Below are 11,284 nucleotides of genomic sequence, written 5' to 3'. Positions count from 1 at the left end.
CCCCCAACCCCCTAATCAGCCCTACCCTGAGCGTGACCGAGGGTGACATCGCAACCTCCCGATCCACCCTGCTCTCTGCATGACAGGGGCAGCGCCCCAACTCCCCAATTTGCCCTGCTCTGAGCCCGACCAGGGTCTGCACCTAGGGATTGGGCCCGCCCTCTGCCACCCGGGAGCAGGCCTAAGCCAGCAGGTCGTTATCTCCCGAGGGGTCCCAGACTGCAAGAGGGCACAGGCCGGGCTGAGGGACCCCCCCTCCCCCCCGAGTGCACAAATTTTTGTGCACCGGGCCTCTAGTATATATATAAAAACCTAAGTGACCTTTGTGACCAGACAACCGGCCAGTAGCTCTGATGTGCACTGACCACCAGGGGGCAGACACTCAATACAGGAGCTGCCCCCTGGAAGTCAGTGCACTCTCACAGCCAACCTCCTACAGTCCCTCCCCCCTGGCCAGGTGGTCAGTGAACTCCCACAGCCAACCTCCCGTGGTATCTCCACCTGGCCAACCAGCCCCAATTGGCTGGGAGGGACCCTATCCATGCAGGAATTTGTGCACCAGGCCTCTAGTATATTAAATAAAATAAAACTATTTTTTTAAAGGTACTAGGAGAAAAGTAAATGAGTTAGAGGGATAACCTAAACATATCCCCAAGGGTACTGTTGATTTTAAAAAATGAAAAAAAAGGGCCCTAACTGGTTTGGCTCATGGTCCCAGGTTCTATTCTGGTCAAGGCCATGTACCTTTGGTTGTGGGCTCAATCCCCAGTGTGGGGCATGCAGGAGGCAGCTGATCGATGTTTCTGACTATCCCTCTCCCTTCCTCTCTGTAAAATCAATAAAATATATTTTAAAAGAAAAAATGAGTCCTTTCATCAGAATCTGGACAAAAAGGCCACACTGTCCCAGCAATTCTCACTTTAAGAAATTTAGTTCAAGAAAAGAATTGGACATGCAAAAAGCTAAGTAAAAAGACACAAATGCAAGTTCTAGTAACACAGAAAACAATATTGTAGTTAAGATGATAATTGTACTTTCCATTGGGGAAAGTGGGATAAGTGTATAAGGCATTTCTGTATTTCTCCCAACTATGTGTAAGTCTACAATTATATCCCAAAAAGCCATATACAAAATATTGACATTTCTTTAATAATAAAATTAAAAGTAACCTAAATTTTAAATTATGGTACAATGAAGAATACCAGTTACTCATTAAGAATTATTGTGGCTCAGTGGTTGAGCAGCAACCTATGAACCAAGAGGTCATGGTTCGATTCTTAGTCAGAGCACATACCTGGGGGTGTGCAGGAGGCAGCCGATCAATAAAAATATATTTTTAAACAGCAGTTTACAAATCAAAGGTGAAACCCCTGTCCGGTGACTACGCATTTGGTTGCAAAATAGTGGACAAAAAGCATATGCACCCTTTTTAGAAAGAAAAATAATCAGAAACATTTCCCTTTAGAAAGTAGAAGTTTGCCCCTGATCATTAAAGTACTTGCTAACTAAAAAGACGAGAAAGGCCCAACTGGCATGGCTCAGTGGTTGAGCATCAACCTATAAACCAGGAGGTAACAGATTCCTGGTCAGTCAGGGCACATGCCCAGGTTGCGGGCTCGATCCCCAGTGTGGGACGTGTAGGAGGTGGCCAACCAATAATTCTCATCATTGATGTTTCTATCTCTCCCTCTCCCCTCTCTGAAATCAATAAAAATGTTTTTTAAAAAACAAATAAATAAAAAAGACTCCAAGGGAATAATACATCCCTTGACTCTTTGTTCCTTAAGCCACTGACATCTTAGGAGATTAAAATTCTGGTGCTAATAAATTTAAGTGATTGTACACATTCAGACCCTTTATAAAATGTATTTATTTCTATATATAAATATGAAACATTGCTTAAATAAGTAGGTATTACATCAATTACAAGTTATAAAAATGGTTATTGAGAAAATCAGGGATTCAAAAATTGTATTAGTAGATAAATTTGTTATGATGCAATGGGACTTCAGTGATTTCTGGCCATTTTTCCTGAAATCCAAGCACATAGAAAACGTTTTTTTGTTTGTTTGTTTGTTTTTTATATATTTTATTGATTTCTTACAGAGAGGAAGGGAGAGAGATAGAGAGTTAGAAACATCGATGAGAGAGACACATCATCGATCAGTTGCCTTCTGCACATCTCCTACTGGGGATGTACCCGCAACCCAGGTACATGCCCTTGACCGGAATCGAACCCGGGCCCCCCCAGTCCGCAGGCCGACGCTCTATCCACTGAGCCAAACCGGTTTCGGCCATAGAAAACGTTTTAACTCACTTTTTCTTCAAGTGTCATGGATATCTGTTCTTGTCTGCCCAATATCCCTTTCCTCAGTAATTCCACCTTTGGGAAATTATTCTGAAAATTTAAAAGCAAAAAGTTTGATTCCAAAAGCATTATTTACACTGGGAAGAGCACAGATGTCCTGCATTAGAGAACTGGTTAAACTAGTACATCCTTATTACCATGTAATATACAGCCATTAAAAGTCATGTTTTCCCAGAACTTTTTATTTTTTAAATCCTCACCCGCGGATGTGTTTTTATTGATTTTAGAGAGAGGGAGGGAGAGAAACATCAGTCGGTTACCTCCCATACATGCCCCAATCAAGGGCTGAACCTACAACCTGGAAAAATAATAAATGTTACATGTTTTCTTTGAAAATTAAAATATTTTTTTTCCTGTTTATGAAAGTTATGTACAGGTTCTAGTTCTAATGTGATGCTGAACTGCTACCACTCCAGGAATCAAACTCAGGCGGTTATTTCATTCACTCATGTCTGCACATTGCAAACCTGAACAGGATGTCTGCAGGCTGTGTTGAAAAACGCTGTGATGGCTCATTGTTATGTGTCAGCTTGAGTGGCTAAGGGATGCCCAGACAGCTGGTATTGTTTTTCTGAGTGTGTCTGTTGACAATGTCTCCAGAAGAATTTAGCTGATCAATGATTCTCATCGTTGATGTTTCTATCTCTCTCTTTCTCTCTGAAATCAATAAAAAATATACATATATATATGTACAAGAGGCCTGGTGCACGGATTCGTACGCCGGTGGGGTCCCTCGGCCTGGCCTGCGGGGTCCCAGAGTGCGAGAGGGCACTCTGCAAAGTTGCTGTCACTCGGCAGCTCCTGCGTTGAGTGTCTGCCCCCTGGTGGTCAGTGCACATCATAGCTACTGGATGGACAGCTGATCGGCCAGTCAGCCGGTCGCTTAGGCTTTTATATATATAGAGAGAGAGATTTTTAAATAAATAAACTGAGCAAAGATTACCCTCATCAATGTGGGTGGGCATCATCCAATCTGCTGAGGACCTGGACAGAAAAAGGAGGGCGGGCGAATTTGCTATCTCTAAGCTGAGACATCTCATCTGCCTAAAAGACCTTGGTGCTTCTGATGCTTGGGGCTTGGGACTCAGATTTACATCACCGACCTGGTGTTCAGGCTCAGGAATTACGCCACCTATCATCATCGTTACGTGAGGACTTAACTGTAGATCCTATTGGTTCTACTTCTCTGGAGAACTCGGACTAATACAAAATCCATTTTGGTACCTAAAGAACCCAGGATCACCTGGGACAGTAGATATGCCAGCCTCGGTTCTGGATGCTGCAAATAAGTTCACTCGGAGTTTATTTTTCCTTAGGAAGCAGCCAGTAGGTCCTCTTTCATTAGAAAGTCTAACTTTTCCACTCTGGTTCTAAAGACGTTAATAGAATAGTCACATTAATATGCTGTGTCTTTGCCGGACCAGGAAAAGCTTTAACAAAGGGCAGTTCCTCACTGGCACAGTGTTTGCTCTTGGATTCCCTTGTCATAAGGTGATTCCTGCAGCGTGTGTTCTTATTTCAGGCCATGCTCATGAGTGAAGTAGCGACAGCAGATACATTCCCACGCAGGGGGTGTTGGTGTCACTACAGTGCCTTATCGATAAGAGCGACATGCACACACAGTCACTTGGCAATAAATGGCCGCACCGTAGAGCAGTTTTATGGAACAATGGGCTTCCTACAAGTAGATGTGTTGCATCTATGTCAAACATACTTAATAAGAAATTATAAATGATAGTGCCGTCTGGCTCTTGCTTCTACAGTGTTCGGACAGCACAGACCCAGGGACGTTCCTTCTCCAACCACGCTCCGGCGTCTTATCCAGTCACCACCTTCAGAACCCCCTCCGAGACCAGCCAACACACCGGGGTTTTCTACCTTAATTCCTCCTGATTGCCGAACAACCATGAGCTCCAAAATTCGTCGGAATTATCCCACTGAGGTGGAAGCTGCGGTCCACCGCCTGGCCAACCTGCACCTGCGGGCGCCCACACCTACCTCTCTCGGGGTTCTATTCTGAAGGCAATGATGTGGCTCTCGAGGGCGTGGGCCACTTCTTCCGAGAGGGTTTGTGGGAGAAGCGTGAGGCACCGAGCGTCTCTTAAAGTTGTGAGACCAGCGCGGTGGCCACGTTCTCTTCCAGGACGTGCTGAAGCCTCCCAAGGTGAATAGGGCAAAAGTCAGGACGCCATGGAAGCCGCCCTGGCCTTGGAGAGGAACCTGACCCAGGCCCTGGGTCAGGAGCTGCAGGCCCTTGGTTCTACTTTCGCAGACCCTCAGCTCTGTGACTTCCTGGAGAACCACTTCCAGGGTAAGGAGGTGAAACTCATCAAGAAGATGGGCTACACCTGACTCACCTCCACAGGCTGCCGGCCCCCAGGCTGGACTGGGCGAGTATCTCTTCGAAAGGCTCCCCCTCAAGCACGACTAGGAGCCTTTGGAGGCCAGAGGCCTTTAAGGGGCCCCTCTGCATCCCCTGGTGTCTAGCTTTTGCCCGAGCCTCTCCCCGGAACTACTAGCCATTCTTTTAACCTAAAGCCCTCTCCCATGCATTGGGCCAAATGGAAACAATAAAGCTTGTTGCAGAAAAAAGAAAGAAAGAAAGAAGAAATGCAAAGAATTGTTGAGTTTTGCCTATTCAGTTGTGAGGATAAAAAATGCTAAGGTTGGTGGGCACAATTTCACGTCTGGGTGCCACCAGAAAGCTTTCATGCAGCCACCACCTGACAATTTACCTGTGGGAACAGTTTGCAAAGCTGCTGAGCTGTGTTCAACCCAGAATCGCCTTCACAATATCTGTCAACCACGTTAAAGTGGGTGCTGTTGGGGTGACTAAAGAAAGGATAACCCCATCAAAGCATCTTTTGAAGAGCCTTTTTAGTCTTTTCTGTTTATACAACCCTCAGATACAAAAAGGTTCACAGGTGATTTAAAGCGCAGCCCCCCGCTCATTTGCAAAAGGTTGGCCAGCTGTAACTCCTGATGATGACATCGCTAGAGCAGGAGGTCAAGTTGCTCTTGAAAACTAGACACTATTTGTTTAGTCAATTACATGTTGACTTCTTTGCAGTGGGCTAACTCATTGGTTGAGTTCATCCTGTTTACAGCTGGTCTGCAAAATACTGTGCTACATCTCAAATTTAGCAAGAGTAGCATTTACTAAGAATGGCCCAGACCCTGAGATCCTTGTCACATCTAACAGACAGTGAAGGAAGAAGAGGACAGAAGCCTGCCCAGAGAGGTGGACAGAGAAGTCTGTAACCATGACTTAGAGGCAGTCTTATTCTCTCTCATCACCTCAAAAGAGGTGCAGTACAGACCAACATTACTTTTTTCTTTTTAAAGCAACTTTATTGAGGTATAATTTACATGCATAAAACGTACCCCTCTAAATGTACAGACTGATGACTTTTGACAGATGTAAATACCTACATACCCATCATCACAATCAAGACAAAATATTCCCACCTCCCAAAAAAAGTTCTTATGTGTCTCTTTAACCCCAACCCCAGACAAGGATCAATCAGAATCTTACTATTATAGATTAGTTTAACCTACTCTAGAACTTCATATAAATGGAATCATTCAGTATGTACGCTTTTGTGTCTGGTTTCTTCCGTTTGGCATTATGCTTTTGAAATTCATCCACGTTGTTGCGTGTATCAATAGTTCCCCCTTGCCCTAGCCCAGTGGTCGGCAAACTGCAGACCCTCTTCCACAAAATACCACGTGGGGCGCGCACATACAATGCGATCGAAACTTCATGGCCACACTCAAGGGGCCAAAGAGCCACATGTGGCTCGCGAGCCGCAGTTTGCCGACCACTGCCCTAGCTGGTTTGCTCAGTGGCTAGAGTGCCAGCTTCCAGACCAAAGGGTCCAGAGTTCGATTCTGGTCAAGGGCATGTACCTCGGTTAGCCGGTTGGCTCAGTGGCTAGAGTGCCGGCTTCAGGACTGAAGGGTCTCAGGTTTGATTCCAGTCACATGTGAGGCAACCAATCGATGTTTCCCTCTCTCTCTCCCCCCGCCCTTCTAAAAAATCAGTGGAAAAAGCATCCTCAGATGAGGGTTAACCAAAAAACAAAACAAATGTTTCCTCCTATTTTATTTTATTTATTTTTAGAGGGGCAGGAAGGGAGAGAAACATAAATCAGTTGCCTCCCACACACGCCCTGACCTGGGATTGAACCTGCAACCTAGGCATGTGCCCCGATCTGGTGACCTCCAGGTGCACAGGGTGATGCTCCAACCAGCTGAGCCACACAGGCCAGGGCTAGTTCCCTGGATTTTTTTGAAATTGCTGAACATTATTCCATTGTATGGATAGTTTATCTTTTCACCTGTTGATAGACACTAAGTTGTTTCCAGTTTGGCCCTATTATAAATAAAGCTGTTAGGAACATTAGCATGTTTTTTATGGACATATTTTCTCATCTCTCTTAGGTAAATACTCAACTTGGAATTGTTGGGTCATTGTAAAGGTGTAGGTTTACCTTTATAAGAAACTGCCAAACCTTTGCAAAGAGGTTGTATCATTTTACATTCCCCCTTACATTTGTCCTCAGTACTTTCTGAAGTCAGATTTGTTTCCTTTCAGTCAGACAGTATCTTCATTGGCCTCAAAGTGGCCCAATACATCCTGATGAATGCAAAAAGATATAGCAGTAAATGTTATTTTAGCAGAAGGAAAGGAAGCCCAATCCATGAGTGACTTTGTCTTCTGACTCTGGTAACTTTCTGTGACTTTCCAGAGCCTGGCCAAGGTCAGGCCTTAGGACCCAGGAGTATTGCTTTTAGGGAGGGACTTGTGCCCATCAATTGATCTGAGTTAAAGGTCGAGGACCCACGGCTGCAGGAAGAGACTGTGGCTGCTTATACCACCTGGCACTTTCAAACAGGGGCCGTTCAGAGCTGCATGGAGGGAAAGGACTTTGAAAAATGCCTCTTGACAATTCAGATCTTTACACTTTCCCCAACCTAGTCCCAAGGCTGTTTCTCTCATCTGTCAGTTCACTCACTCCAGGCCTTCAAGGAAAGGAAAAGAGGGACTCCCAAGTCCCGTGGTCACTCAGAGCCGCCTGCCGGTCCCAGCCACGGCCAGGCCCACGTACTGTCCTCTCTGAGCGAAGCTGCTACAGGTACAACCTAGAAATGGGTGAAATGGGGAAAAGAGACCAGGTGGGGGCCTCCCGTTGGCAGTCATGACTTCTCTGCTCAAGAACAAGAAAGAGGGTTGGGACTCAGGGAGACACAGAACGGAAGGCCCGGAGGGGCCTGGGGACAAGGTGACAGGCAAGATGGGGAAGGCTTCCCCTTGGGAGGAACTGAGTTCCTCTGACCTCCCTCCCACCCCCCAAGGCAGTGTGGAGGGCCAAGACCAGAAACAGATTTGTGACAATGAAGGCTAATTCTCCCATCTCGGGTGCAAGGCCACGGAGAATAAAGACTACATTTCCCAGCTTCCTGTGGAAGGTCATCCCAGCCAATGATAGGCAAGCGGGTCAGTTAGGGTAGCTTCCTGGGGCCTTTACAAGCTAGAGGTGTCCTTGCATCTTTTGTTCAGCACTTTTGCTGCTACAGCTGAAACTAATCTTAAGTAGAGCCAAGGAAGGCGGTAAGGCCTCACGGCCAGGCCGGTCCCTGTTACGGCCGAGGGCCAGGGCAGAAGCGAGAGGAGCAGGGGGAACCGTGAGCAGAAGGCGGTGGGATCAGAGGGCGTGCAGGCCTGGGAGAGTTTGAAGGGCCAGAAACTGTGCAGCCAGGTGGGGGCGGGGGGCGGAGGACTAGGAGAAGTAACCAGGAACCAGCCATGCTCACAGCCTCTCATCCCTGCACCTTCCACACGCAGGCTGAGCTGGGGGCAGAAGGATTTTACCATCAGTCCATCTTGGAGTTTTCATTTCTACCCCGAACTGGGCATTCCGATTGGCTACTCCAGTGATCACAAGCTCTAGAGCAGCGGTTCTCAACCTGTGGGTCGCGACCCCTTTGGCGGTCGAACGACCCTTTCACGGGGGTCGCCTCTAAGACCAGCCTGCATATCAGATATTTACATGACGATTCATAACAGTAGCAACATTACAGTTATGAAGTAGCAACGAAAATAATGTTATGGTTGGGTCACAACATGAGGAACTGTATTTAAAGGGCCAGAAGGTTGAGAACCACTGCTCTAGAGGACACCAGAACAAGCGACCGAGGCGTGGGACCCACCACGGTTCACATCATTTGAGGCAAAGAAGATCCGCACCCTCTGTAACCTCCCACCCCACTTCATTCACTCATCCGCCTGACTGATACTTAGTGAGCACCTACTACCTGCCTGAAGCTGTTCTGGGTGCTGGAGACAGGACAGGGGATAAAGCACTAATTACCCACGGCCTCCTGGAGCTCACGTGATAGTGGAAGAGATGGATGCTACACGGGATAAATAAGGAAAAGCATGTTATGTAGTGATCGGTGCAAAGAAAATAAAGCTGAGAAAAGGGCTAGGAAGGGGGGGGGGTAAATTCCACTCAGGGTGGTTGTGAAGGCCTCACTAGAAAGCAACATTTCTGTAAAGACCTTTAAACATGTCAGAGGGCACAGGGAAGAGAAAATATAGTCGTTTCCTGATGCTGGCACTTACTGGGTACAATGACATGCCTGCAGGTGTGTGTCCATGTGTGGCAGACATGGGAAGTGGCTCCACAGCCAGGCTGGGTAGGGCGAGTGTCTGGGACAGGGATTGAACGTGCACAGGGCAGGACGGGCCCCGGGCCGCAAGTAGGGCCAAGAATGGAGCCACATGCTGCCAGCCTGGTTAGCATCAGCAACACCTCCTCCCAAGCTGGACAGCGCTATCTGGGAAGGAGGACGGGCCGTGATTGCAGAGTCTCCTGTGTCTGGCCTGTGGCATCAGGGGCTGGGGACACTACAGGGTGACCATGGGCCCTCCGCCTCCCGCCCCACCCTAGCCCACCACCACCTCAGCCACTTTCCACCCCCCGCAGGCAGGCCGGTCTGATGGGTTTTTCCAGGCTGGCCCAGTGGGCTGACCCAGCAGGGTGCGAGGGGACAGGGCAGGGACCATTCCTGGACAGTCAGGGGCGATAACGTGTGTCCCTGAGCCCCACGCTTGTGGACGGAAGTTGGGGGTTGGAAAGCAGCTTTGCCAGAAGCAGGAGGTCATGGGGTGAGGTCTGCAGTGCCCCCACCCCACTTCCTGTTTTGGGGGGTGTGGCCCCAGCATGTGCTTTCCCTTGGACTTCATCCAGGACCGTCTCTCCCCACCCAGGCCCATTCCCAAGGGAACCCTGCACGGGGGGTGGAAAGAGTTGGGGTTTTTCCAGGCGGGGCTGGGCCCCTGAGCCAGAGGGGATGAAGGCACCTTTCCCACCCCTTCCTGAAACCAGTCCCGGGGTCCCTGTCAACACGGAAAACCACACAGACCCCCAGGCTGAAGGGGAAAGGCAAAGCCACTGAGCAGGTGAGTCCTGGCACCCTTCCCGCACAGGAAGGTGTAGCAAGGCCACCCCCTGTGTCTGCGCCTGTGCCTGTGCCTGTGCCTGTGCCCGCCCGCCCAGTCAAAGCCCTGGACTGTCGGGCCCTGGGTGTCAACACCACCTGGGAAGGCAGCCAGCTCGACGGAGGACAGTTCCATGACGGGCTTAGGAGTATGAACTCAGAACCAGGAGGGTCAGGCCTGAGGCCGGGACCTGCTGTGTGACGGTGGCTTAGATCCTTTGAGTCTCGGACTCCCTGCTACCAAGGTTCCAGTCCTCTAACCCGGGCGATGCGCTCCGCACAGGGCCTGGCCCAGGGCAGGTGCCTCTGTGAGGGAGGGGCCTGGTGTGCAGGTTGGGAAAACTCCTAGAAAGACAGCGTCCCCTCCCTGGCTGCTCAGGTCACCGGGGGTCATCCTATGGGGCAGCTTCTCTTGCCAGCTAGAGCCGTAGGAGATGATCCAATTCAGAGCCTATGGGGGGGAGCCTTTCTGTCTATTTTCCACGTTATAAGATAACATGCTCACCAGAGGAAGTCTGGGAATTACAGAAAGCAGGAAGTAACAGCTTTTCTTTAACTACCCAAGGCAGTCGCTCTCGATACCTAAGTGTTTTTCCGTGCGGGAGTTTTCTGGCCCGTGTTTTGTCCTCTGTAACCGGTTGGACCTCAGCATTAAGACGCGGGGCTGGAAGGAAACGGGAGGGTCGGCTGCCGTCGCCTCAGTTGACCAACCAGGGGACTCTGGGCCAGAAGAGCTGAGTGACTTGTCCAAGGTCAGTAGCAGAGCTGGAACCAGCGCTACCGGCTTTGCTGCCTCTTAAATGCCGGTGCCCCCAACACCGGCACCAAGCCACCCTCCAGCCCCGAAGACCGCCTTTAAAGGGATAGTTAGTCGATAGCGGATCTAGGACTTCCAGTTTGGGGGAGTCTGCCGGGGACCAGCTTCCATAAAGTTTCCTCAATAAGGGGTGCAGCCTCCTCCCCTCCACGCCCCCCCCCCGTTTCCAGGTGGAGACACAGCTGTGGAATGGGGGGAGGGGGTGGGAAAGGGAGGGCTGGCAGAATCCAGTAAGGGGTGTGTCCCTATGTCTGTTCCCAAGGGTGGACCCAGCCAACAGGGTCACCCTGTCCCTTTAAGAGCGGGGGGAGAGCTAGCCCCTCTCGGCCATCCTGTCCTGTCATCCATCCCGGCCAAATCTGAAAGGGAAAATGAAAGAGGGACCAGGAGGAACAGGTCCCGGACATCTCCCAAGATCCCTCGCTCAACTTTAACACCTCAGCTCCAGGAACAGGGTGAGTGGGGTCGACTGAGGGTCTGGGGGTGTCCGGAGCCTGTGGGGCCCATGTGAGTGTGTGTTGGGGAGCCTCTCTCAGGAGATGTGGGAGACTGGAAGCCAAGGGGCGCCAGGGGGGAGAGGGGAGAGGCCTGGG

Source organism: Myotis davidii, unplaced genomic scaffold (assembly GCF_000327345.1).
Source record: "Myotis davidii unplaced genomic scaffold, ASM32734v1 scaffold327, whole genome shotgun sequence".
NCBI classification, from domain to species: Eukaryota; Metazoa; Chordata; class Mammalia; order Chiroptera; family Vespertilionidae; genus Myotis; species Myotis davidii.
The sequence above is the reverse complement of the archived record's forward strand: the minus strand, read 5'-3'. Positions refer to the sequence as shown.